This window comes from Dermacentor albipictus, chromosome 1 (genome assembly GCF_038994185.2).
Source record: "Dermacentor albipictus isolate Rhodes 1998 colony chromosome 1, USDA_Dalb.pri_finalv2, whole genome shotgun sequence".
Classification (NCBI taxonomy): domain Eukaryota; kingdom Metazoa; phylum Arthropoda; class Arachnida; order Ixodida; family Ixodidae; genus Dermacentor; species Dermacentor albipictus.
Genome location: NC_091821.1, coordinates 112,133,604 through 112,160,299, shown reverse-complemented (window position 1 = coordinate 112,160,299; position 26,696 = coordinate 112,133,604). Strand labels below are relative to the sequence as shown.

General features: G+C 46.1%; 1 protein-coding gene and 1 pseudogene across 1 annotated transcript in view; both read left to right on the top strand.

Moving 5' to 3' along the window:
- Positions 1 to 26,696, top strand: part of LOC139049438 (proto-oncogene tyrosine-protein kinase receptor Ret-like) — a 379,568-nt gene that overhangs the window by 147,980 nt on the left and 204,892 nt on the right. The window lies entirely within an intron of this gene.
- Positions 2,816 to 2,958, top strand: LOC139055071 (U2 spliceosomal RNA; annotated as a pseudogene).

Genomic DNA, 26,696 nt, shown 5'->3' with positions numbered 1-26,696 from the left:
CTCTCTGTCGCAGTTGGTGGAAAGGGTCGTTAAAGCTATTTAGTTGGCACATGTAAAACAGCGTGACTGGACACCGACTGAGTAAAGCGCTAGAGCCCTGGAGTGGTGTGTTGCTTGTTTTCTTTTCCGTGTTTTGTGATATTTGCATTTTAGGAATGGTTTGTCACATTTATCGGCTTCTTATAAGCCCTGGGTGGATTGCTCGTTGGCTCACGTCAGGCTACCGTTATTAGCGAAGTAGTGCGCGTATCACTGCGAAGAGATTAGACCTGGGGATAGCAGGGAGGTTAACAAGGGCTGAGTGCAGCGACTTTCACTGGGGAGGGCGGTGGCAAAATTTTGAGAAGGCGGAGGGAGGGCTACTGCGTGCATCCGAACATTCGAGTTTACACCAGGCCGAGATTGCACCACGCGCGTGCCCCTATATACAGTGTCTACACGATACGCTGTGCGTTCTTTCCGGCCGTCTCTGAACATTGTGTAAAGACCCCTTCGCTACACAGATAGAACACAATTGACAACAGCGCACTTTGGTAACTGTAAATACCTTCCTAGGTATACGAGCATGGTCGATTGCTAGCACAGTAATGCTAATGTGAATTAGAATGATTTGAAACCATGTACGTACGGTCGTGGAAACGATGTTGACTGACTGTGTGCGCGTTAAGTTTGACTACATGAGGATGTGCACGTTTGAGTCTTTGTATGCACTCTTTAGAACGCGTGGCTGACAGAAAAAGTCGCAGTTTCGCCTAAAGGGATAGCATCGATTGCGATAGCAAATTATTAGACATATGTACGAAGTAAGGACAGTAATGTTGTCGGACGTATAAACACGAAACATTCGCTTACTAACTAAATTAACAAGCATGGTGTCGCGCGCGCGCGGGCAAACATGAACACATCTCACTCGATGACCACGGACACTCGCTGTCAGAACGCTGGCGTGATGTAGAGCGGAAGCAGCGAATAGCGAATTGCCCTTCGTGCTGCCTCTCGCTTCAACGCGAACTAAGCGGTGAGAATACAGCGCACACGAAGCCATCAGCCCTCAGCGCTCCTAGACTCTGTACCGACAGCAGATCGCTTTCAACATAGGGTTCGCGTGGCCGCGCTCAGTCGCCCCATTTGTGGCCACCGCAGGAGTAGAACGCCCTCCTCCACCCCCTTGCTGCCTTGCGCGCGATGGAAGGCGGCGCCTTCCTGCCTTGGGCGCTCGAGATCGAGCCACCACCATCTCAGCTCACCTTTGCACGATTTCATTCGCACTCGCAGCACGATGCGCATGCTGGGATGTTATGGCCCTTGGATTTTATAAGGAGCATCACGGTGACGGAAACGCGCCTAGAATGCCCATGTAGTTGCTATCGCAATAATGGCATGTGGACGTATATGACATTCTCCTCCAACTTTGTCTTCGGTTTTGTTTCTTTATCCACCTGAGCATACAGGAGGTTATCACCAGAGAAAGGCATCGGATATTCTTTGTCGCATCAAAAAAGAAGCAAGAACTGGGAGCTGCTTTTATAATATTTTCAATCTGTAGTCTGATGACAGCATAGTACATTCATTGAAATGTTGAAAAAAATCACCGCCCAAGCACTCCGTACAGATGCTTAACCAGCGAAGCTGAAACATGTGGCCCCGGTGTTTATCACTGGGTTAATTCCGACGGTTCATTAAACGACGGCTTGGTAGGCTGCCGGATCCTCGGTACGCAGTTGTTGCTTGCTCTCGGCTGCATGACCCTGTTTTTATGCCTGGGCTGCAGCATCAGCACGGCGTAGACGAGCTCGTTCCCGGTTCTACTCGAAGCGTTGCTGATCGAAAGCTACCTGTTCCTCAGGAGTACGCATGACGCGGGGCCTTCCTATTCCGGGACCGGAGAGAAACTGCTGCGCGCGCGCACGGCTGTTACAGAGAACAACAACGTCACTACTGGCGCAGCCAATCGCGTGCCTCTCTTTCTCTTTTTTTTTTCGCCCATGCGCATGTTGTTACGCGCATGGGCGGAATACTGAGTTGGGCGAAATACTGAGTTTGCCAAATACTGATTATGCGGCCTGTCTCATTCCAGCCTGATCAGTCTGATAAGGTGTTTTCGGCGTACAGGCGACGGACGGACGGACGGACGGATGGATGAATCGCCTAGCCATATAAAGCTTCGCTGTAAAAATGGAGGAGCCATTCAACTCTGTAAAGGTGGAATACCAGCGAAGCAGTAGCACATCACAGAGTAGGGCACGTATTTATTTTCATCATTTGGTAATGGTAGTTACGGTAGCTTTGTGATCGCTGTGATATACACTGATTAGCTCGGTTACAGCCTTAGAGAGGCTCTTGGCCAAAGTTAAATCTATACACGGCCTTTGTTGAGCGACTTGGATTAATGTGGCACTTCAAACCAAACTTTTATAGCACAAATTGAGTGAACCATTTCTTGTCTGGTTCTGATATGCCCACATTTAAGTATCCAGTGATCATCACAGGGGTAGTGTCATCACGGCCAACGCATGCAAAGTTCGTAGTCATGAACTTCTCGATATCTCACTTAGGTGTACCCGGAGATATATACACAGTGGATATCTAAATTCCGTCTTTTCGTTGTATGGCACAGACATCCCCGCAATTGGTGGCATTGTCGTCCTATTGCCAGTCAAAGGCGTATGGTTGCACATGCATTTTCTCCTCTGCATATATGGCAATGCCTCCTGCTCTTGAGTCCACGTGCTGTTTACAAACGAATCCAGTATACCCATCGACTTGAAACAATGCATATTGAATTATTATTATTATTATTATTATTATTATTATTATTATTATTATTATTATTATTATTATTATTATTATTATTATTATTATTATTATTATTATTATTGGCAGAGTGCTTGAAGCCTGCTTCACCACCACCGGAGGTCGGCCCGGTCTTGCACTGCCTCCGGGATCGGCCAACGCTCACCTTTTTATTGTTGACTAACAAATACGAAAACTACATGGAACCCTAGCCATGCACCCTGACCGAAGCCATACATGTAACTGCGAAGATTGAATGGAACAAGGCGTGCCAGCTCGTCAAGAACGAGAAGCAAGGAATTTTGGTCTTCTTCACCCCCAGCACGGAGGCAAGAGACAAGCTCCTACGCCTCACAAACCTGGAGATTGAAGGAAAAGTGCACGAAGTAACCGTTCACCTGGCAGTACCCGACGACTTCTCGAGAGGCGTCATCCACGGAATAGGACTAAAGACCTCACTGCAAAAGATCACGCAGGGGATAGCAGAACATGAGGAGAACCCCAAGGTGCTGGAGATCAGGCGACTAGGACAGAGCAAGACCATCATGCTCACATTCGCCACCAAGGAGGTACCGAGGAAAATCAAATGTCTAGGTGCCATCCTGAACTGTTATTTGTACAAAAAAAAGTACGACGTATGCTATAAGTGCGGAGACCTGGGACACCGTTCCGACGTTTGCGAGAGCAAGGAAGAGAAATGCAGAGGCTGCGGCATCCCCAACCCAAGCGAGGGACACGACTGCAACCCCACCTGCAAGCTGTGCGGCCAGCCGCACCCCACTGGCGCCAGAACCTGCAAGGGGATCTTCAGAACACCATACATCGTTAAGAAACGACAATGGGAGAAGCTGCAGCAACAGGAGGAGGAGGAGAAGAAACTACCAGAGCATCGCAGCCGGCGGGACGCTAGCAAGACGCGGGCCACGAGCAAGGAGCGCCGCCGGTCAGCATCCTTTCCGAGGCTACCACAGCAGGCCACCCCCACCCCGCCAAAGAAGCAAGGGACAACAACCATCAAAAAGGTAGGCTGGGAAGCGGGGAATTCCCATGACTCTGACATAGTGAGGGAGCTCAAAGAGCAAATGAAACAACAACACGAAATGATGAAACAGCAACAGGAGCAATGGAAACTTTACCAGGAGCAAACAGTAGCTCAGATGCAGGAGCTCCGTAATCACGTTATCGAGTTGCAAAGGGAGAACACTGAGCTCAAGGCTCAACTCATTAGAAAACCGGCAGCGCGTCAGGATGCCATGGACGATAAGTCGTCCGAATCCGAGCAAGAGGTATCTGCACCACCAAAGAAAAAGCGAGTTAAAAAGACCGCTTCGGGCCTTGAAAACGCAGAGGGCAGGGCAGAAAAACTTGAGGTAGACATGCAGCAACTCAAAGAGGTAGTACAGCAGGCGGCCATAGCTACCCAGCGTAACGCGGAGAGGATAGACCAACTCTCAGCCCAGCTCAGCCAACTAGTCATCCCAATGGGAACTCGACTTGATCAACTGGCAGAACAGCAAAACCAACTCCTTCTGCGGTTGAATCATGGCCAGACTCAACACTAGGGCAAACACAATATGGCAATGGAACTGTAGGGGCTTTATAAAAAAAAGAAACGTTCTCCAAGCCTACCTTGCGGGATGCGATGGTCCCGACATCATCGCGCTGCAAGAGTGTGGGAAAAACGCTAAACTCAGCGGATACAAAACATACCCAGGCCAGTCGCCAAACACTCAGACTGCTACCCTGGTGAAGAGAAATATCACCGTCATACAGCATGAGGTAGGATGCACGCAGATTGACTATGTGTTAACGGAGATTATACCGCAGAGGCGGAAAGAACGCAGCCTGCTAGTCATAAACGTCTACAGCTCTCCTAAACTAAGGAAAGGCTGTGGCTTCAGGGAGCTCTTTGCCAAAGCGCAAGCATTAGCACAGGGTAAGCAGCGTCTCGTAATAGTAGGGGATTTTAATGCGCCCCGCCAAGCATGGGGATACCACCACTCCCAGATAAAGGGAAGGGAATTATGGGACGCTATGATAAAATGCAATTTAACACTCCTCAACGATCCACTCGCACCGACAAGGCAGGGGAACAGCGTGTCATTCGACACCTCCCCCGACCTGGCCATGATCGGAGCGGACGTTGAGGCTACTTGGCACAACACGAGAGAGAACCTAGGCAGTGACCACAGAATCATAGAGATCGTTGTCCAAAACGGAGCAAACATCAAACGGGAGAGAAAAACCCTAAAATCTATCAACTGGCAGTCCTTCCGCGCCAATGGAGCGGATTGTGGGGCGATCACCGACATAGTTGAATGGACCAATGGCATCAAGCGGGCGTGCAAAGAGGCTGAGGAGGAAGTAGAATTAGATGAGGAACAAAACTGGGTTGATAGCCACATGAGACAGCTGTGGCAGAAGAAAAACGAAGCAGAAACCGAGCTAGCCCAAAAAAGGGGCAACCGTAACCTGAGAAGAAGAATAGCAGCTCTCAACAAGGAAATTGAGAGCCATGCCCAAACCCTAAATAGACAACACTGGAACGACATCTGCGATAGACTAGACGGTCAATTAAGCTCCGTCACCACCTGGAAACTATTGAGACACCTCTTAGACCCAGACAACACCAAAGCTGAGACCAGGAGAAAAATGCAACGACTAACCCACAATTTCCAGGGGTCGGAGGAGGATATGATAAACCAGATTAAAGACAGGTACATAGGAGAAACAAACACCGAAACTTTGCCCGACTACAGTGGCGAAAACAACGAAGAGCTGGACCAACCAATCACCTTAAGAGAGGTCCAAGCTGCCTTAAACAGGCTCAGCGGAAAAACCGCGGCTGGCCCAGATGGGGTCACCAATAAGATGCTTAGAAACCTCGATGACAACTCCCTCCAGCAACTGACAGCATTCTTTCAAAAGTGTTGGGAACGGGGGGAGATACCCGGGGAGTGGAAGACAGCAAATCTAGTCCTCATCCCCAAATCAGGAAAGGAACTCAAACTTGAGAACCTTAGGCCAATATCGTTAACCTCCTGTGTAGCCAAGCTCATGGAACACGTCATACAGAATAGGCTCAACGATTACTTGGAAAGTAAGGAACTCTACCCAGACAGCATGATTGGTTTCAGACAACAACTGTCCACAAATGACGTCATGCTACAACTCAAAGAACAAGTATTGGAACGGAAGACTAGCGACTCGAGAGTCATAGTCGGACTGGACGTCAGCAAAGCATTTGACAACGTCAAACACAGAGCGATCCTGTCACACCTCAGTCACCTAAATGTTGGAAGCAAGCTATACAACTATATCAAAAGCTTCCTCACGGACCGAACGGTGAACATAGAAATCGGGGGCACAATAAGAAAAAACATTAAGCTAGGCAACAAGGGAACACCGCAGGGATCAGTGCTCTCCCCTACCCTGTTCAACATTGCAATGATCGGGCTGCCAGAACGACTCAGAAAGATAGAAGGCCTCTGCCACACACTCTATGCTGACGACCTCACCCTTTGGGTCGACAGAGGGGGGAGCGATGGCCAAATAGAAGGCACCCTACAAAGGGCAATATGGGAAACGGAATGCTATCTGAGACCCATAGGGCTAAAATGCTCGCCGGAAAAATCGGAGATGCTCATCATGGGCAAGCAGCAGGTCAATATCCAGCTCCTGGTCAACAACACCCCGGTACCAAGGGTGGACAAGATCAGGATACTGGGTATGTGGATACAACAAAATGGGAGAAACACCGAAACAATTAACCGACTAGAAGCCACGACCAACCAAACATGCAGGCTTCTCAGGAGGATAGCAAACAAAAACGCGGGGATGAAAGAGGCAAACCTACTTAGGCTCGTTCATTCTTTCATCATTAGCAGAATCACCTACGCTATCCCGTACTTAAAAACAACTAAAGCAGAGAGAGACAAGGTAGACATTCTCATCAGGAAAGGTGTCAAAACAGCACTAGGTTTACCAGCATGCACATCAACCGAGATGATTCTGAACCTAGGAGTGTCGAACACCCTAGAGGAAATGTGCGAGGCGAAACTCACGGCACAATATATCAGACTAACTGGCAGCAAAACGGGCCGATCCATCCTCAGAAACCTGGGCTATCAAAACCCAGAATCACGTGATAGGATAACCGTCATCCCCAAAGAAATTGCTAACAAGTTAAGAATAACCCCTATCCCAAGAAACATGCACCCCATACACAACAAGGAACGCAGGAGAAGCAGGGTCCAAAGACTCCAAGGCTCCCTCCTCCAAAAACAAGGGGTAGTGTACACCGATGCGGCAGAATACCCAGAAGGGCATTATGCTGCAGTAGTAGTGAGCGACAAAGGCGAGCTAGTCTCTAGCTGTAGCGTACGACACTCTTCACCAGATGAGGCAGAGATGGCGGCGATTGCCCTGGCAATCACATACCCATCAACTAGAATAGTCATCACCGATTCTAAAACTGCAATCAAAGCCTATGACAAAGGTAAGGTTTCCAAAGAGGCCGGCAAAATTCTGCAAGCAGGCAAGGAGAACGTACCTAACGACCTAATTAGGATAATATGGGCACCCGCTCATAGTGGACTCACAGGGAACGAGATCGCCAATGAGGTCGCCCGAGGACTCACACACCGGGCCCCAGCGCAGGCAGATTACTTCCTGTCCAAAAAGCGAGAGTTAACCACATACAGAGAAATTCTAGAACACTACAGAATGGGGAGGAGAACTCTGCCTCCCCCCCATAGATCTCTCACAAAGCAGGAAGAGGTAATATGGCGAAAACTGCAGACAGGTACCTTCCCAAACCCGTATATTCTGCACAAATGGCATCCTGAGGTGCACTCTCCAAAATGTAAAAACTGTGAAGGCATAGCAACGCTAAATCACATGCTTTGGGCTTGCCCAGCCCTAAACGGCCTACATGGAAACAGAGAGTCATGGGAATCCTCCCTCCATAGCCAGGAAGAGCAAGCCCAAAAACAGGCCATCCGTCAAGCCCAGGCCGCCGCCGGAAGCCAACTGATTCCGGCCGACGTCTAGGGGGGAGGTAGACGGTGATAGGGAGAGCTGCGTCTCACCCGATCACCCATACTCTCTGACGGGTGTAAATAAAGTGCTATCTCTCTCTCTCTCTTGCCTTTCGCCTCTGGCTGCAGCTATATATCACTCTTGGGCAGAGTTACACCCTTTGGCTTGCCCCTTCTGCCACACAACAATAATCGTTATCTGCCTTGATGCGTTTCCTTTCTTTAACGCTGCGAGCCCGGAACTTTCCAGCAACGAACGGCACGCGCGTTATCAGAAGCTGCACTGCAAAGGGTGTAAACTGTTCTATGCTGATAACGCGCGTGCCGTTCGTTACTGGAAAGTACCGGGATCGCAGCGTTAAAGAAAGGAAACGCATCAAGGCAGATAACGATTATTGTTGTGTGGCAGAAGGGGCAAGCCGAAGGGTGTAACTTTGCCTAAGAGTATACTGGCATCGGTTGACGCGCATATTTACAGGTCTCAAGGAATCACAACTTAGGAATCTGCTGACGAAGTTCGACATACTATACAAACAAAATAATTTAGGATTGAAAGCACATAGCTATTTACATACTTATTGCTTGGTAAAAAAAAAGAAAATGTGAAAAATGTTTGCCAAATACTGATTATGTGGCCTGTCTCAGTCAAGCCAGATAAGCCGCCTTCCGACACATTTTATTGCTGTTATTTTTATGAAATAAAAAAACTAATAGCTTGAGTTCTGCATAAATGCAACCGTGACACTCTGCTTTCTCTGAAATGCCCAACAGCAACTTTTTGTTAGTAATTTCGCGCAACGACATATTAGGAAATGAATCCGTCTATACGTACATACATGTATTTCTTTCTAAAGCAAACTTTTCTTTGCCTACCTCCCCGAAATTTGGCATGTCGTCGTCGGTCTCGCCAAGTAGAGTTGCTTACGGAGCATATATGCAGTGATTATATCGCAGAGTAGAAGCTGTACGTCGCTCAATAAAAGAAGAAAATTGCGTGTGTGATGCTACGTTTCAAAGCCGGTTCCCCCAGAGCAGCAGCCCGATGCAGCCATTTAAATGCGCGTGGAACTTCACGACTTTTTAAACTCGAAATAAAACTCATGCTTTTATGAAATAAGAGAGACATTTAGTATAATAGAAAAGCTAAGAGGTTGGCCTGAATCAAAGTTCTAACCTGCGCTACTCAGCAATGGGGAAGGGTGACGGGAGTAAAAAGAGAAGGAAGGAGAGAGGCATTGATGGTGGTGAGTGAACTTGAACAGCAAAGACTCCTCAGAGTTTGAAATCTAGACCGCTCAAGTGCAAGGATTTGTATGGAGCTTTTGAAACATCCCGCCGACATAAATCCTGCCAAGGTCCTAATAGGGCCTTTTCAGACAAAGGTTGATAGGTAAACTTGGGCAAATCCTGTACCAATGATTGTTTTCCCATGGCATATCGCGGGAAAAACCACAAGACGTGTCCTGTTGTCTAGGGTGCCTCGCATTCCTCGCAGTCCGGATTGCCTGTAAAGCCAACAAGGTGCATGTATCGCCGAGTAAACGACACACCTAGTCGTAACCAAGCTTTCATAACTTCTTTTGATTGTGGGTGGTAATTTCACTCGCATGTTTGGGTCGAGTCTGTGAAGGCGTTCTTGACGCTGAGTCGACAGCGCCAAGTATGTTCTAGTGTTTTCATACAATAGTGTTTACACTAGAGCACTAGTGTCCGGTCGACAAAACGGGATGGACACTTGCTTGGCATTATTGTGAGCCATATTTGCCTCTTCGTCGGCCAGATCATTTTCATATGAACCATGTTGCCCAGGAATGCATTGAAACGCTATACAATGGGCAGTTCTCAGGGCGAAGTCATGAGTTTGTATCATGTAGTAGATATGCATCTCTAGCATGGAGATAATGAGGTCCTCGTTTAAGGACAGAATCAATCACTTGCAGCGCTGGTTTTGCGTCACAAAATATATTCCATACTTGATGCAGTTGATTTCATATAAAACGAACAGCTTAGTTTGGTGGTCGAGTCGGAAGCGCTTACAGATCGTCAAATTCGGTATTACGAATGTAACTTTTTATGTAGTTGGACAAACTGATCCGTTAGTGTACAGGGTGATCATTTTTAGGTAGTATGGAATTTTTAAAAATAGCCTGTTGCACATAACGTAATTGTAGTCCTAGAGTTAGAATATTCTGAGAGGCGGACATCACTTACACGAGAAATCGAAACACATATTCAACTAACTAAGAAAAATGCACTAATGATATTTTGAATTAATTAATTTATGGTACATATTGCAATTTACGAATTGTAGCCGGTGAATTTGCAAGGCGTATCCACTTGTAAAGAATTTCCAGAATGAAGCCAGTTATGAAAAATGCGCCATCGAACTTGCCCTAAAAGTGCAGTATTGTTCCACTTACTTTTTAACAAAACGCTTTTTTATGCATTGAAGAAGAAAAGTAATTGGAACGCCCATGTATTTCGTTGAGAAAAAACAAACGCTCTCTGGACGTCAAATGTGATTCGTCGAAAGCGGGTGACGTTCGTGGCGGGTCAACAGTCCAAGACGCACCCTTGGAGGTTCGCACGAGCAGTAAACGTCCATCGGGGAGATGCGCGCGCTTCAGCAATTGTGCCCTTGGTTAAGGTGCAGCGTGGCAGACCAAGAGACAGTCGCTATGCTTGAGCTGGTAAGCTCTCCAATATACGTAGGCAGGAAGAGCGAATATTTGTCACGATCGGTAAGCTGTATCGTAGGTATAGCCTACAAAAAGTTTATCATGCAATTGTAGCAATGATCGTTCTGATGGGCCCCATTTCATTCCTGCGACTTGCCTAAGCATGTGTACGAAGCTGTCTACCTTAAACTTGAGCATCGTCACTTGCTTAAACCAGAACAAGTTCGGTCATAATGACACCTAAAAATCTGTGATGCATTACGTGTGGTATAGGCGTGCTGTCAAGTGCAACGTGATATCAGTGCATCGTTTTGCGCGTAAGCGCAAGCGCCTGCTCACTTCCCTGCCGCCAATTGCAAACCTCACAGGCGCAAATAAATTGCAGTGGCAGGCGCTGCACGTTGAAGCCTTGCACAAAGTTGTGGTCGTGAAATACCCGAAGTCCATTACAGGTATCGCCAGCGTATGCGCTCATTCTGACAGTTTCTGGCAATCTGTCAGCAAGTCCAATGAGGGTTAAGGTAAGGCTGGCTGTCTCGGCGACCACTTGTTATATTTTGACGTTGACATGAGATGGTTCGTGAAACCTGACAGCTGCTCCACCTGTTCGTCTCTTGCAAGTTGTTTGCGGGATTTCTTTATTGCTCTCCAGCGAACGCGGTGGCTACCCAATAGCACCGAAATTGAAGGCACGTTCAAGGAAATCAATGACGCAGAAGTAAAGGACAATTCGCATGTGAATTAAATCGACGTAAAGGCACCGTGAAACTTGGGTCTGATGAACAAGCGCGCTTGCACGCACCATCTGCTTCTCGTGGGCCGAAGGCGGCAGATATGAAAAGGCTATGTGATATGTAATGCTGTACCCTGTATGTTGTAAACTAGACCCTTTGAAGAGCTAAGGAGTAGCCGACGCCTTAAATTGTGCGTCAGCGTCTCCTTATATCATGCAATAAAATAAAGAAAAAGAGGCGGCAGGCTCGTAAAGCGCAGAGCGTAAACCGGTGTAGATGGTGCACGACCGACCCGAGCGGTCGGGTCGTATTGTTCCAAGTTCTTTTTTCCTACACAATCCCAACGGATTGCTGGTTACATGGGGTTAACGTAGCCATACTTCTCTCACTTTCTTTTCCTTTCTTTCTTTCTTTATGTCCATGCGCGCTATTCGGTGGTTCCTTCACCTTTTATTGACTCCATGCGACCCCATTGTGTCTGCATCAGTCTGTCACCACGCACAATGTACAGCCCTACATATAAAAGAAGAAAAAAAATTGACTCGCCATCCCGACCTTACGAAAGTGGAAAACCACTGAAATGCCGTCCAAGGGGATATCAAATATCTTATTGTTCTGCCTAGCCTTAGCACGACACCGTTGTTGAGCATTAAGATTTTGCATTCTTCGACGCTCATCGTATTCACGCTGCTCTTTGGGAGTCCTAACTTTGCGTAGTCTACCCATAGCGGTCTTGCAATGAATTGAATGAGGTGCTAGGCAGGTCTCCCTTTTATATATGAAGTTTTGTGACCTCACTCCCTGATTCGCACGCTGCTGTTGCCCCTTTCCCACCGGAGCAGCTTATGCAACCGTAATCTTTAGCGGGAAACATACGCGACGAGAATGAACGTGCCTCGCATTGTTCACAGGTGCCTTATCCCCCATAATGTGGTTTTGACGCTTGTTTTGTGCTTTTCTTTATTGAAATGAATACTGAGCTGTGTGTCGTATGCCTGATTCCAAAGGAGATGCACTTTCTTTCGGTTCTTTTTTTTTTCTGATGGACACGAAAAATTCCTGCCAACTGAAGGTCAACAGCTTGGCTGTAAAAAATGTTAGGTGACAGGACCGAAAACGATTTCTGTCGTTACAGAATGGTGCTTTAAGTGAAAGACGTCCGTCAGAGTGTTATAAATACCCTGACCACAAGGCGGGCTTGTTTTTTCTTTTTTTTAGGTAAAATTTAGTAGCGCAGTTTTGCTAACTGAAAAAGAAACATCTTGGACTTTCATTATCAAACTTTAGTGGTATAGGGTTCTGGAGAGTGTACGAATGTTCTTTCACTTTCTCGCTCAATCTGTATATGTACACATCGAGCACCCCAATAATATATTATTGTTGCGCTCGATTTGTAAAGTAGCTGTACGTTCATTTACAAATAAATTGGCATTGTCTATCAAGGACAATAAAACTGTCTTTTAGGTAATATTTTTGTCAGGGCCTGTGTCGTACCTGCACCAATCTGATATATGCTTCACCATCTTAGGAATCGCGAATCAAGCTAACATGCCATCGTTTTCCCTGAAACAGGTCACATTAGGCTTTTACATGAGGTGCACAGTGTCCACGTACATGCTTACATCGATAACTCAGTCACACCTGCAAGTTCAGCTGCCGCAGTGGTGATTCTAGCAAGATCTATCAAGATGCAGCTAAAAACGTCGCTTGTATCATCAACGACAGCTGCAGAACTTGGCCCTCCGTGCTGCTCTTCATTTCATTCAGAAGGAATCTTCCCATCCATGGGTAATCTTCCGCAATTACAAAGCTGCCCTCCAGAGTTTACTCTCCGCACAGCGTCATGGCTCGCGTGAGGTCGCAGAAGTCAGAGAAGTCCACCATCGAAAAGTTGGCGAAGGACACGAGTAATGTATGGATAATTGCCTAGTCGCATGTTGAATTAGCGATGAGAAAAGTGCAAACTCAGTATACTGTAGTAATGGGCGACTTCAATGCCGAAGTGTGGAAAAATCACGCTGGTGAACAAGCGATCGGCAACTAGGGCGTTGATTATAGGAACGCTAGAGGAGAGATGCTGGTAGAATTCGCAGAAAGTAATAAGCTTCGAATAATGAACATATTTTTCAGGAAGCGTAGCAACAGAAAGTAGACATGGAAAAGCCTTAATGGTGAAATAAGAAATGAAATTGATTTCATACTTTCTGCCGACTCCAGCATAGTGCAGGACGTAGAAGTGATAGGTAGGGTAAAGTGCAGTGATCATAGGCTAGTGAGGTCTAGGATTCACCTCAATACGAAGAGAGAAAGAGTAAAATTGTTCAAGAAGAAATAGGTCAACCAAGATGCAGGAAGGGTAAAAGCAGACAAATTCAGGCTGGTAATTGCAAACAAATATGCAGCCTTAGAACAGAGAGATGAAGAGGACATAGAGATAATGAACGATACAGTAACTACACTAGTTCTAGAAGCAGCAACTGAAGTGGGAGGCAAGGCACCAAGGCAACCAATAGGCAAGAGAGAGAAAGAGAGAGAGGAATATAGGAAGGCAGAGATGTTAACCAGTCAAGGGTCTGGTTGGCTACCCTTCGCTGGAGGAAGGGAGAAGGGGAAGAGATAGAAGCGAGAGAGAAGGTGTAGATACGTGTACGGACAGTACTTGCAGTACTCTCGCAAACCAGACGTTCTGAGAAAGCACAAAAGTGCCTTCACTGCCTTCTGAGCCGATGATGGGTGGGGACGGTGCTCTAGTAATGTCTGTTCACTCAGAGGACGATCATCGAATTTCCTGAATGCGTTGGACAAAGATTGTCTTAGTGTTTGAAATTGAGGACAATGGCACAATAAGTGGTCAGTGTTCTCCTCGCATCCGCAAACATCACACGTAGGACTATCAGTCATTCTAATTAGTGCTGGGTGGGCATTCGTGAAGGCAACTCCAAGCCACAACCGACACAGAAGAGACGCTTCGCGTCGGTGCAGACCTGCCGGAGGTCTGAGTTGAAGTGACGGGTTTAGCCTGTGCAGTATTGTGCGCCTTGCATGTGCGGTATTCCACTCTGCTAAGGAGATCTTGCGCGCTAGATTGCGAAGTTGTCTCGCGGCGTCGGTCCTTGAGAGAGGAATGGGGACGCAGCGATCTTCTTGGTTTGACATCCGAGCTGCCTTATCTGCCTCATCATTTCCTATGATGCCGCAATGACCTGGTATCCACTGAAAAGATATATCACGGCCTTTTTCTCCTAAATGATGGACAAGTTCCACGATTTCGCACGTGAGCTGATCGTGAGTTCCATGTCGGAGAAACGGCTGCACACATTGCAAGGCCGGCCATGAATCGCAGAAGACTGCCCATTTCCTAGCACTTTCAGCACTTATCACATGAAGCGCGTCGTGGAGAGCCGCGAGCTCTGCAGCTGTAGACGTAGTGACATGGGAAGTCTTGAACCGCTGGGTTATTCTCATTGTTAGTATAACTACAGCACCACCGGAACTGGTTGATGTAGTTGATTCATCAGTATAGATGCGTGTGCAGTCGCTGTATTTCTCGTGCAAAGAAAGTAAAGTTATTGCTTTAGTGCTGATGACGGGAAGTCCGACTTTTTCTGAAGTCCTGGGATTGTAAGATTTACTTGAATACGGCGCATACACCATGGAGGAATGGAAGGCCTAGCCGCAGGTGTGTAACCTGACCTGAGAGAAGCACGGTGCGCCAAGACAGTCGCACTGAATGTCCTGTGGGGCCTATCTACTGGGAGACTTGCGAGGTGGTGGGTAGGGGTCCGGACGAAGTGTCTTATGTGCACACGCATTGTTTCAATCCTAATGTGCGTTCTAAAAGTGGAATCTTGAGCGACTGCAATAACTCTTGTCGTTGACGCACTCCGCGGTAGGCCAAGGCATATCTTGAGGGCTTGGCCTTGGATACTTTGGATTATATTCAGGTTAGTTCTGCAGGTGTTGGACATGACCGGTAGGCTGTACCGCAGGAATCCAATAAAGAGGACCCTGTACAGTTGCAGCATAGAGTGTATTGGCACTCGCCAGGTCTTTCCCGCAAGGAACTTGAACATATAGGCAATAGGCAAACTTAAACCAATAGGCAAGCTCTCCCAAGTAACTCAGGACCTAATAAAGAAACCACAAAGAATGAAAGTGTCCAACTCAAGAGATAAGATTGAATTCGGAGAACTGTCAAAACTGATCAACAAGGTGAAAATAAGTGAGATTCAAAACTATGGCATGAAAAAGACTGAAGAAGCCGTAAAAAATCGACGCAGCCTAAAATCAGTGAGAAGGAAACCTGGCATAGGACAAACCAAGATATATGCACTGAAAGATAAGTAGGGTAATATCATCAGCAATCTCGAAGATGTAGTAAGAGCAGCGGCAGTATTCTGTACTGACCTATACAGTACCTAGAGGAGTCAGGATACCTCTATTACAAACAGTAATGCACAGGTTACAGAAGCTCCTCCTATAACTAGCGATGAGGTCAGAAGGGCCTTTTAAAACATGAAATGAGGAAGAGCGGCACGAGAAGATGGAATAACAGTCGATTTAATCAAAGATGGAGGAGACATATTGCTTGGAAAACTGGCGGCTCTGTATACGAGGTGTCTATGGACTGCAAGGGTCCCAGAAAACGGAAAGAATGCAAACATTATACTAATCCAAAAAAGGGAGACGTTAAAGAATTGAAAAACTATAGGCCCATTAGCTTACTCCCAGTATTATATAAAATATTTACCAAAATAATCTCCAATAGAATAAGGGCAACACTGGACTTTAGATAACCAAGGGAACAGTCTGGCTTCAGGAAGGGATACTCTACAAGGGATCACATCCATGCCATTAATCAGGTTATCGAAAAATCCGCAGAGTACAATAAGCCTCTCTATATGGCTTTCATAGATTACGAAAATGCATTTGATTCAGTAGAGATACCAGCAGGCATAGATGCATTAAGTAATCAAGGAGTACTGGCCGCTTACGTAAATACCTTGAAAAATATCTAAAAAGATTCCACAGCTAGCTTAATTCTACACAAAAAAGCAGGAAGATACCTATAAAGAAAGGGGTCAGACAGGGACAGGGAGACACAATCTCTCCAATGCTATTCACTGCGTTCTTGGAAGAAGTATTCAAGCTATTCAACTGGGACGGCTGAGTAGTAAGGATCGATGGCGAATATATCAACAACCTTCGGTTTGCTGATGACATTGTTCTATTCAGCAACAATGCAGACGAATTGCAACAAATGATTGAGGACTTTAACAGAGAGAGTGTGAGAGTGGGGTGGAAGATTATTATGCAGAAGACAAAGATAATGATGAATAGTAGGGCAAGGCAACAACAGTTCAAGATGGCCAATCAGCCTCTAGAGTCTATGAAGGAGTACATTTACCTAGGTCATTTATTCACAGGGAATCCTGATCACGAGAAGGAAACTTACGGAAGAATGAAAATGGGTTGGAGCGCATTCGGCAGACGTTGTCAGCTCCTGAATGGAAGCTTACCGTTATCATTGAAAAGGAAGGTGTAAAATCAGTGCATTTTACCGGTGCTGACATATGGGGCAGAGACCTGGAGACTGACAAAGAAGCTTGAGAACAAGTTAAGGAGCGCGCAAGGAGCGATGGAACAAAGAATGCTCGGCATAACGTTAAGAGACAGAAAGAGAGCGGTTTGGATCACAGAGGAAACGGGTATAGCCGATATTCTAATTGACATTAAGAGAAAAAAATGGAGCTGGGCAGGTCATGTTAATGCGCAGGTTAGATAACCGCTGGACCATTAGGGTTACATAATGGGTACCAAGAGAAGAGAAGCGCAATCGAGGATGGCAGAAGACTAGATGGTGCGATGAAATTAGGAAATTTGCGGGCGCTAGTTGGTATCTGTTGGCACAGGACAGGGGTAATTGGAAATTGCAGGGAGGGGCCTTCGTCGTATAGTGGACATAAAACAGTCTGATGATGATGATGATGATGATGATGATGATGATGATGATGTGGCATACGAATAGTTGACGAAGGACACGATATGATATATCAATGATTGCCTAGTCACTGTGGCATACTTGGCAAGGATCAAGGGGACGCAGCTATCCGATCTGCCCATGACGGCGTCAACTGCTTTGCCATTTCTCTTTCAAGATCCGACGCAGAAAAAGAAAGCTTCCGCGCTTCCGCGTAACCCAACATTAGATCAATGGAATTCACGTGACTTCACAAGTGTATGCCTTGATATCCCGGACCCTAATTACAGCTCCGTATCCCGGCCGACGTTCCACGACGTGACTGCACCCTTCTAGTCCGTATATGGCTTGTGGCAGCGCTTTCAAATGCGTACTCCTTTCTGATCGGGATGGCCAACAGCTCAATTTGTGACTTCTGCGGTTGCAGTGAAACTATCGCGCACCTTCTTTGCGAGCGCCCTCGTTTCAACCCGCAAAGAGCAGCCCTTACAGTGACGCTAGACCAACTGGACAAGCGCCCACTCACTGATTATTCGGAACTCGCCTACATTCTTGGAAACTGGTCACTCGAAACTTGGAAACATTCTTGGAAACTGGCCTACACGAACATCAGTGCGCGCCGCTATGAAGGTACTGCTGCGCTGTCTAAAAGGCACCGGATGGTGTCACAAGTTGTCACTGGGCACTGTGACAATTGTATTAGTGGGACGTTGACATTGTGCAGCACTATGCAACGCCTTCGCAGACTGTGTGACAGCGCCCACAGAAACATTTGCGTATTGTGTGACTTGTTTTGTTTTTTTCTCATCTGTATAAGCATACCTTTCCCTATTTCCCGGTACAAGGCAGCGAGCCAGATATATACTCTGGTTAACCTTTCCTTTGCCCTTCTATATCTCCCTCCCTCTCTCCCGTCAGGGTGACCTATCGAACACGAACTGAAAACCATACCCAAGCCGGAATTACAGTTTGAACTGAAGGCAAATCTGAACCGATATTATTGGCAACAACTTGAGTTGGGTGAATAAAAAAATTATGGGGCTTTACGTGCCAAAACCACTTTCTGATTATGAGGCACGCCGTAGTGGGAGACTCCGTAAATTTGGACCAACTGGAGTTCTTTAACGTGCACCTAAATCTAAGCACACGGACGTTTTCGCCCACATCGAAATGCGACCGCCATGGCCGGGATTAAATCCCGGGACCTCCGTACTCAGCAGCCTAACACCATAGCCACTGAACAACCACGGCAGGTTTGATTTGGGCGAGTTGGTTCATCTTGAGTAAAACTTGGAGCAGCGCCAAGACAAAGACAACAATCGAGAACACACACAACAGCGCTCGTCCTGTTATGTGGGTTTCGATTGTTGTCTTCGTCTTCTTCGCGCTGCTTCAGGTTTTACTGATTGGAACGTGTGTGAACGGGAACCGAACCTTAACGAAAAAAAAGATAACAAATAACGGTTACCGGCTCGGAACGAGGAGGAGGAGGAAATAAAGACAGAAGGCAAGGGTGTTAACCAGAAATGCGTCCGGTTGGCTACCCTAATGGTTCAAGCATATAGGGTGCAGTCGAGTAAGCGGTTCATCGAAGTAATCACTTTTCAGTTGGCGCACCCAATGAACATTGTTTCTACTCACGAGCTGTTATGTGCGAGTATGGGGATTGACCACAGGTATATGCTGACCCTTCGGCCATGCCAGTTGTGTTCCGCCGCCGAAACATTGTTTCAGGGGCACCGCAGAAAGCTCCCACTCAGGCCGTTAACCCAGCTCGCTACTAACACTAGATAAACCGTAAAACGTAGACGCCAAGACACACGGATCACAAAAAGACGGTCTCCACGAGGCGGCAAAATAGCAAAACCAACTAGTTCATTAGCACGGCTTCTTGTAACAATAACACGTACTGCAGCCGCTAATGAGTGCACTCACCTTCTCAGTGCAAGGTAACAACGGCCAAAACAGAACAAGAAATGTGATCTTCGTGCGTTTCATAGTTCGACGCATGTTTGACACCTCCAATCGGGGTACAGTGCTCTTAATAATAATTAAAATTAAATTATGTGCTTTGACATGCCAAAACAACAATATAATTATGAGGCACGCCCTATATAATGGAGGGATCCTGATTAATTTTGGCCACCTGGGGTTACTTAACGTGCGCCCAGCACATGGTTCACGCGCGTTGTTGCATTTCGCCCCCATCGAAACGCGGCCGCCAGGGCCGGGATGTGATCCCGCGGGGTTAGCATCGCAACGTCAAAGCCACTACGCCACCGCTGCGGGTACAACGATGTACAATCAAAGGAACCTTATGATAATTCAACTGTAACTGTGAGATTTTCCGTTTCAAATCCGTGCTGTTATACGCCTCTGGAGACAAGCACATTACTAAGTGTATGAGAGTGCTTGACATTTCGTAGACGAATTGAATAGTATCGATTCTACAATTCGCTGCTCGAATATATCGAATATTTGTTTCCTTCGAATACTGTAAGGGACAACAACATTTCTTGCAGTCTACAATAGAGAAAGACTTATGCGAACGGAAACTTATTTGAATAATTCTTGTTTAGCCAGCGTCTGGTTTAGCGGTACCACAGTTGCGCAGACGATCGAGTTCCAGAACGAACACCCGAATGACGTCTCTTATCTACAATAGTTACCAGCCGTTGAGTAAACATGTCTCATCTTAGGCAGCGAATGAATTTGCTGTTTCGATTTCGACACGTAACTTTATTTATTTATTTATTTATTTATTTATTTATTTATTTATTCAAGATACCTTACAGGCCGGAAGAATAGGCATTGGTTAAGGGCAGCTTTAAAATTTTACATGATATAGGGAGCATACAATTACACAAATTATAAGAACAGTTTGCTAATAATGACACTATGAAAGTCAAGTTTACATAAAGTCACAAATCCTCAAAGCAAGAAAGAAAAAAATGCAGACAAGAAGCAAAGCAGATCGGAAGCTAATTAAAGTAAGAAATGCGTGTTTATGTGGTGACGGAATTTTTCGTTAATTAGCTTCCGCCCCCCGTATATAGGGAAGGTCGTTCCGCAAGCGGATGACACGTGGAGGGGCGCATGACAGAAAGGTGATCATGTCATCTTCGTGACGTGAAGGGAGAGACTTGCCGAGTGATGGCTTTGATCCGTGAACGTGCTTGTGAAACAGCGATGAGAATGTTGCATCACGCGAGTGTTCAAAGAAGGAATTGATAAATTGTACTTAATTTGCGGTATGCTCGCGCTGTAGTTGTAATTTTGTGAGATAAATCCATCAACTCTATTCAAAAACGATTCTAGCTTAGATGTTAAATAAATGTAATGAGGGGACCATACTGAAGAAGCAACTTCAAGTTAAGGGCCAACAAATGTTGCGCATGTTCTGGCGTCAATAGCCAAAGAACCGGAAGACGTTGCCGCAGATGTTGATATGTGTAGTCCTGGAAAGGTTTGATGTCAAGGTTACGCCTATACAGATATTTGAAAGAAGCAACTTGAAACGCCGGGTTTTTATTAATATAGCATGAAAAGTTTGAATTGAAATGTTTGGGCGAGTGAAAGTCATTACATTTATTCGGATTAAGCGACATTAACCATGTGCTACACCATTTGCTAATAATGTCAGAGTCATTTAGATTTTTTACGTGGTCGTCAGTTCTAGTAATCACCTGGTAAATTATGCAATCGTAAGGAAAGATCTGCACGCGAGAACACATGTTATTCGGTAAGTGTATAATATATATCAGAAAAAGTAATGGACCGAGGACAGTGCCCTGTAGTACACCGGACGAAACGTAAAAGATGGGGGCGGAAAAATTATTAAAACGCTGAACTGCTGCTGATTGGTAAGAAAGTTACGGACCAAGATAGCGTTAGTGAATCTAACCACAAAGAAGACAGTTTGGAAATTAGTTGGCAGTGAGCTACCCGATCAAAGTCTTTGTCGAGGGTAAAATGCAATTCAGTCGTGAAGTCAAATATTTCGGTTTCGGACGATAAACCCTTCCTAAATCCATGTTGGTTGGAAATAAAAAGTTATTATGTTCTAAATGATTGTAAATATTGGACACGATGATATACTATAGCATCTTACAGCAGATGGAAGTTAGTGAAATGGGTCTGTAATTCAGGGGTCAATTTTTATTGCCACATTTAAAGATCGGAATGATTCCGGCCACGGCGGCCGCATTTCGATGGGGGCGAAACGAGAAAACATCCGTGTACTTAGATTTAGGCGCAAGTTAAAGAATCCCAGGAGGTCCACATTTCCGGAGTGCCCCACTACGGCGTGCCCATAATTAGATCGTGATTTAGACACGTACAATCCCACAATTTTTCTTGAAGATGAGAACGACCTTCCCGATTTCCCAGTCATGGGGAAGTTTTCCTGTCGATAGCGATTTCCTGAACATATAATGTTTTACTCGAGTCTGATATCATGTTTTTAGTATCTGAGTTAATCTCGTCAATGCCTGCTGATATGGACGCTTTCAGATTATTTTTAATGGGTGCGATGCCGTCGACAGTGATGTCGATGGGCTTCAAAAAGGGGTAGTCAAGATCAGCTACCTCACGCAAGTTTGAGTGGTCTTCTATGCTGTATATTGATAATAAGAATGCCTTGAACACGTTAGGACAGTCATGGTCTGGAATAGGAATGTGGTCGTCGTCGTGCAAGGTGATGTTGCTGTTGTGTAAATCCGGACAGACTGGTTCCCAAAATATTTTTTGCGTTAGTTGTGAGCAGGGATGACGAGTCGTGAGAAAAATAGTCATCCCGGGCAGCGCGTACTGCAGAGCAATAGCTTCACTGTATTTTTTCCAAGATGTTGGAGTGCACGCGCGTTTTGCGGCTGCATGCACTCACTTCTTTTTATTTCTCAGTCTGTTAAGTGACTTAGTGAACCATGGGTTGCTTTTACCATTAGCTATTTTAATTACGTGGACATGTTCTGTAATCAACGTTATTAACTTGTTTTTGAACAAAGCCCAGTTATCATTAACTGATTGGTTAAGGACAGAAGAAGGTAGTACACTGCCAAGAAATGTGACAACTTCAGCATTGATAATATTGTAGTTTCCTGTGTTATAATCTCGAATTATTTTTGTTTCCGGCACCAGCAATACGGGACATGACCTTAAGATACACTTGCAATGATTATATGGTCTCTGAAACCACCTAAATACGAGGGCGAATCAGAAATTCTTTGCTCCTATATTTTATTAGCCAAAATTAGGTACGAGAGACGTTCCGAAAGTAAGTTTCATCCTATTTTTAAAGAAAGGATGGCGGATCAGGTGAAAGAAACAATCGCCATAATCTACTGTCGTTGCTGGTGCAAGGACGGAAGGAGGATCCGCGGAAGAGGAATGATGCATGCGCAGAGCGCTGAAGAAAAGAGAGTAGCAGCAGACCGACGTGCCAGAGGGTATTCGAGCACAAATAACGATGGCAGAGATACGTGTGCTGACAGCGTGGTCACCAATGGAAGTGCGTGCTGTTATCCGGTACGAATGAGCACGTGGGACGTCCGTCATTCATGAATGCCTACAGATACTGTATGGTGAAGAGGTCATGTCTCAGGCCTTGCATTGCAGGGCACCGAGTTTTACCAGAGTGGTTTCTTCAAGCTGATTGCACGCTACGACAAATGTCTCAATGTCGGTGGCGACTATGTGCACAAATAGTGCGAGGTGTATAGTTCATGATGCCACGATGTATTGTTTTTTGGCAATAAAGTTTCCGTGTGAAAATATATGACGAAACTTACTTTCGGAACGTTCTTACTACATACAGATAACTACAAATATACGTACTATTCTTCGTACCTTACACTATGTTTCCACGTAGTCCCCACACTTGTTCAGACATTGTTCCCATCGCGGCACTAAATTTGAGACGCCCCTGTGGTAGAATTCGTCCGGCTGACCGCGGAACCACCGTTGGACTGCTTCCTTGGCTTCATCGCTTCGCGTGAATAACTGACCTGCCAGAAATTCCTTCAGCAGATCAAAAACGTGCAAATCACTAAGGGTGATTATAAGCAAACGCTTTCACCATTGCATCCACGTGGGAAATGTCGGTCAGCGACGCATGTGGCTCCCCGAATGCTCATTGTCATGCAAGTCTTCACGGCCTTTTGCGAGCTCACAACGCCACCACCTCACACTTCTCAAAGCTAGACACCTTTCCCCATACGTGGGCTGCATTTCCCTGTAGATTTCAGTGGGTGTTCGTGCCTTGCTCCATCGAAAACGAATCAATCTTCGTTGCTCGTTCGCCGTGGGCATGTGTAGCACAACCACCATCTTCAACAACTGTCAGCAGCGCCGTGCCGCGAAGCTACCGGCAGATAAGTCCGGGCCGGTCCAAGAAAGGTACGCCACTGGGAACAGATATGTTGACTTCGCATTTAAAGCCTTTCTTGGCTAAAAAAATTAGGGCCAAAGACTTTCTGATTCGCTCGTGTATGTCATATCTTCAACATTATTAGGGACCGTTGTTAATACTAAATCCCGTATACTAGAATCACGAATGAACTTGCTGACGATCTGTGACAGGTTGAAATCCATTGTTAAGCAATGAAATCAAAAGAATGGCGGCAGGCCAATGACTACTGCGTCCACTTTATGGAGGGAAGTTTAAAATCGCCGAAGAGATAAATGCTTTCAGCCGGACAAGTCTTAACGGCGTGAGTTGTGCTGTTTCGCAGGTCAATAACAAACAACAGATTTAAGTCAGGAGGACGATATCAGCAACCTAACAATAACTTCTCAAAACGAGTCATGCACGCAACCCAAACAACTTCTTGGTTAGTGTAGAAATCAATTAAACCAGATGTTATTGTCTTCTTAACGCCTATAAGTAGTACGCCTCCGCTTCGTTTGTTATCGTGATCACATCGGTAAATATTATACGTGGTATGTTTGGGACGGATTTCTTCGTCTGAAATGTCAGGTTGGAGAGATGTTTACGTGAAGATGTTAATGTCAGAACCTGTACTATCAAGGAGACACTTGATCGAGCTTGCGCACAAGGCTTCGACTAATAGTAAATGACATTGATAGTGAGGGTATGATCTGAGGTGCCTGCTAGCAATCACAGGTGTGCGTACTATACTTCAGCTATCTCCTCAGCTGCACTACTGTGCTAGCGACGCGATCATAAACGTAGGTTGTGTCATCTATGCGCATTCTGTCTACGCTGAGCTTGAAAAACTTTTTTATTGCCTTCGCGAATTCGATCAGCTTCCTTCTTGCTTCTCGTGTAGCTGGGGAGAAGACTTCTAGTATAGAAAACCCCGACCTTTTAAGCTTTTGCACAGCTGACAAGATGCATTCTTTATCCTTATAGAAGGTCAACTTCGCTTGCCTAATCTGCGTATTGTTTCGAAATGCGTGCCTGACAGCTTTATATATATCGAATTTTTCGGAACAGAATTCAACAATATGTGCCCGAACACAGCCCAGTCCTTTCTTTCGTCGTCCGCTATCTTCGAGAAGTGCAGGTTTGAGAGCCGCATTCTATTGTCAATGTCATCGCACCCTGAAGAAATTGTGGGCAATTGATCAGGTACACCGTGCAGGATATCAGCACTAGCTGTGCTCTCAGCCGAGCTTCCGGATGCGGGAGTACCGACCAGCGCGGGGATGTTCGTGTTCAGCAGCTTAATTTCACCGTCAGCGGCCACCTCTTTTCGTTTGGACGTTTTTAGTTAAGCGAGCAGTACTAGAAGAGAAACTTGGGCGAGTTGGTGGTGATTCATGTTTCGGAAATTAACAGCGCAAACCAGACGAGGACTAAGCAAAAGAACAACACGACACTGGCGTTCTTCTTTTCCTTCGTCCCCGTCTGTTATGCGCTGTTAATTTCCGAAACATGAATCAGCGAGTACTGTTACCTGTTCCTCTTCCAGCTTTTGAAACTTGTTTAGGAGAACTGCCGTATGACTGGCTTTGACACTAGATAGTTCAGAAAGAAAGTGTGAGCGCGCATCTTCTAATTTCCTAATTGCCTCTAATCCAGCAGCACAAGCCTGTTCTTGAGCCTTAGTCATTGGTGCAGGATTTGTTTCAGCGTCTCCCGACAGCATCAGTGTCATTTCAGACAAAGCATAGCACATTTCAGACGCAAGAGCCAAAAACTGTTTCAACGCATCATTCAGGTCTCGTGGGCACGACACCACCAACAAGCAATAATTACTGGATTTAACAAAAGCAGCAGCTTTCAGGTAACCAACCTGGAAAGGCAACGGGCGTAATCAGCGGATGTAATCCTGGTGCCGTGCTCGAGTGAAGTGGCTGCTGCCTGACGATTATGAATGGAGCGACTGACGTCCAACCATGGAGGAAGGAAAATACTAGGAGGGAGCGTCACGGGACAATTTTGAAGCTTAGTTATAAAAAATTTAGGGGAATGGGATGATGGCAAATAGGCCCTCACGTGACAAGCAAGCGGTAGCTTCAGTCGGCTCGCTTTGGTTGCGTCTGCTGCGGGGATTTTGGAATATGCGCACATATTTGGCGTGGCAAACGCACGCCAAGCTTGAGTGAAGGAATTCAAGTGCGTAAAACAGTCGGGTCTGTGTTACGGCAGTCAGGTAAAGCACCAAACCACCACGCGGCTCGCCGCTTAAGCAAAAAGCAGACAGGAACCAATGTAGTAGTGAACGAAGGTATCGGCATTAGGCCCAACAACCCGCCACGACCACCTAAAGGATGATTGATCGCGTTTCGGCACGGTTTCAGGGAAACTAGAAAGCCTTTCGCTCTGCAAACGTGTGAAGGCAAGCAATTGCAAGCCGCCCTTCATACGGGGATTCGTCGCGTTTGGGGGCATCTTCTGGGAAACAATATGATGTATTTCGTCCCTGCAAACATGTGCATGCGCACAAGCGAGCGTCCAGGGTCCGCAGCGACTGCTTTTCCGTGTGAAAAAAATTGTCCCATCTTGTGCCCAACAATCGAATAGCGAGCCGGGGACCGCGACTATATTTGAGGCCCACTGTTATGGAAGACGGTCCCAGTCGATGCTGTCGTTCTGCTTAGTGCCTTCTGCCTTTCAGAAGACCAGCGAGAACTCAACAGGTACGTCTCAACAGTGTAAGGACGTCGTACCACCCAATATTACAAAACAGTGCATGTAAATCTCAAGGAAAGGCGACGACTTTGGCGTTTAGAGTGCACGGTAATGCTATTTATTTATTTCACAACGGAAGACGCACGCCACAACCTTTTGCTAAGCAAACACGCGACAAATAACTATCCCTCGAAAGATCTTGTCTCATCCTATATATAGGTGCTAGACAGCGGAACGAAAATTGGCAAGAAAATACGCACCGGAGTTTCAGGCACACAACAGCTGATTTGACAAAACACTACAGCACGCTCGGACTGGCATACTCCGGACGGTTTTCGAGGTGAGAACGTCGACTGACTGCGACGGTAAGCGCAA